This window comes from Triticum dicoccoides, chromosome 7A (assembly GCF_002162155.2).
Source record: "Triticum dicoccoides isolate Atlit2015 ecotype Zavitan chromosome 7A, WEW_v2.0, whole genome shotgun sequence".
Taxonomy (NCBI): Eukaryota; Viridiplantae; Streptophyta; class Magnoliopsida; order Poales; family Poaceae; genus Triticum; species Triticum dicoccoides.
This window is the reverse complement of record NC_041392.1, coordinates 548,253,663-548,256,610: the sequence shown is the minus strand read 5'-3', so window position 1 is coordinate 548,256,610 and position 2,948 is coordinate 548,253,663.

Here is a 2,948-nt window from a genome sequence, read left to right as displayed (position 1 = left end):
CATTCTTATCCCGGAGGAACGTCAATACGAGTCGGTTTTAGATCCACACTTGTGAGTTTCACGCTTTGAGTCCTAGAAGAAGGCTCAAAACAGGTCCACCGAGGAGCGTTAAAACTCACCTTATAGGATTTTTTTGGTAGTCGATGGGATTCTTTAAAAGTTGTTTGTTTGTTGTTCGTCACTCGGACTGGTCAGGCCATACCGAGTGGAGATTACTCCAGTGGGGGAACGCTGAGTGCACCCACTGGGTGTAGTCCCCGAGACCGCCGTCGACTGCGGGCAGACGACGGGGGTCTGAGAGAGAAAATTTTCTTAACCGGTACTGATTGGACTTGTTCTTCTCCGACTCAGAGGTCGAGTGATCTGGAGGTGGGTTTGCATCGAGCAAAATGTTTCTTTCCGAGTTCTCTTCTAGTGGGGGCACGCTAAGTGCACCCACTGGGTGTAGTCCCTGAGCCTCTGTCGGACTAGATGAGTCCGGCAGAGGGTTTAAGTCTCCCGGTAAACCTCCATGCAGTTGGCATGGTAAATATCTTTGTCTGGAATTGAATCAATCAAGTAATCTTTGTGCACTCGGCACGATGAATGACTTCGGCCTTGAAACTGCCGACTGTAGAAAAAAGCTGGCCACTCCAGGGAGTAATCATTCCAGTAGTACTTCTTATATTAACCGTTAGATTTTGCGTGAAAGGGGTATTTGTCCGAGTGGACGTGCTTCCCGACTGATCGGGGTATGTTGACTGCAAGAAAAATTTGGTGGCACTTGTATGTATGGTCAGAAAGATATTCCTGATGTGATCAATGGGTCGATTGAATGGGCGTAACCCCGGAGGACAGCATGGCCAACGGCTGTGAGTAGCCCCCGAGTGATGTTTGAAAGAGGTAAGCTTGCTACAGAGTGTGATATGAGGTTTGATCTTATGAGTAACTTAGTCGTTCCCGTGCTGGGGGTGTAGAGGTAAAGACATGTCCAACTGATGGTGATGCGCGAGGTGGCCGAGGGGCGATGATGTGTACAACCGAGTGATTACGCGGGGCGGTCGAGTGGTGAAGACATGCATGACCGAGTGGCGATGCGTGGAGCGGCCGAGTCATGCTGTGCGAGGTGGTCGAATGATGAAGACGTGCACAACTGTGTGGCAACGTGCAAGGGGCCAAGTGGTGAAGAACTACGTGTCCAACCAAGTGGTGATGCGCGGAGCGGCAGTATGGTGAAGGCATGCACAACTGAGAGGCGACGCACGGAGCGGCCAAGTGGTGAAGACGCGCACAACCGAGTGGCGACGTGCGGGACGACCGAGTGAGGATGCGTGAGGTGACCGAGTGAAGGACTACGTGTCTAGCCAAGGGGTGATGCGCGGGGCGGCCATGTGGTGAAGGCATGCACAACCGCGAGGCAACACGTGGAGCAGCCAAGCGGTGAAGACGTGCACAACCGAGTGGCGACGTGCGGGACAACCGAGTGAGGATGCGTGAGGTGGCCGAGTGAAGGACTACGTGTCCAGCCAAGTGGTGATGTGCGGATGGCTGAATGACGACGCGTGGCGTGGCCAAGTGAGGACGCACGGGGCAGCCGAGTGAAAGATTGTGTGTCCAGCCAAGTGGCTGAAATTGTCTTCGAAGGAGTTAGCAGGATGCTTTCGAAGCTAATGTAGTGACGAGGTCGATGTAGTGTGGTTGCGACACAACAAGACCGGTGTGACAACTGAGTCTGGGTAGAAATGAAGATGGCGCACAGAGCGTCTGAGTGATTATAAAACTTGTCAAAGTGGCGGATCGAATGCACTTGTTGAAGTGAAGGATCTGACAGGTGATGAAGTACTCGACTACTCAGGAGAGTGTCATTCCAAACGAGATGCAGCCCCCGAGTGCGGCGTAGCCCCCGAGCGTACTACAGGCTTCGACAACGGACATGTCAAAATACGAGAAATATAGTTTTGAATGGATGATTTGCAATTCGTCGAGTCGGGCTCGGGTAAAGATGAGGAGAAGCTTCCGAGTGATGCTCGAAAGAGGCAAATTCACAAAAGAGTGAAGTGTGAAATTTAATTACATAAGGGACTTATCTGTCTCATGCCTGACGAGGTCTATATCATTGATACGATGAAGAGGATTCCATAGAGGGTTTGGCTGGATGTGTTTGAAGTCAACAGAGCGACAATGTCGGTGTTGTGGTGCTCTAGGACCGGTACGGTGACCGAGTCCGAGTAGCGATGAAGCTGGCGCATAAGGCCGCCGAGTGATCGCGTAACTTGTGTAAAAAATGGCACAAGCCAACGAAATAATTTCTTGAGGAAATTTAATGTGTGCTGAAATGATTTGTGTGAATAACACCCATAGACACCCGCTGCGAGTGCAAGGGGCTTGCTAGTTAACTAGCAAGAGTCTGAAATAGCGAAGGATCCATTCGAACTTGTCGAAATGAAGGATCCAACTGAACTCATTGGAATATTGGCTAAAATAAAACGGAAGTGTAGTGTTTCGACTGAGTTGCAGCCCCGGAGGAGCGACGCAAACTCGAAATGAAGAACGACACATAGTGTTCATGAATGATGTATGTGAAAAATGGAAGTTGGACTCGGAAGTCACATAACCAGTACTAAGGAAGTATGTGAAAATAAGCAGCCGAGCGTAGAGGTACACTCAGTGGCGTGGCCTCCGAGTGAACGTGATGTGTGAATTATGAGATACTCGGGGAGATGGAAATAACATAATGTAAAATGACTTAGCTGTCTGAAGATGCGCTAGTGGCCAAGTGGTGATGAGGCGACCAACTGAGTGGCGATGCGCGGGGCGGCCGAGTGGTGATGAGGTGACCAACGGAAGATGACGCGCGGGGCGGTCGAGTGGTGATGAGGTGACCAACCGATGGCGACGCGCGGGGCTACCGAGTGGTTATGAGGTGACCAACCCAAGGCGACGCGCGGGGCGGCCGAGTGGTGAAGAGG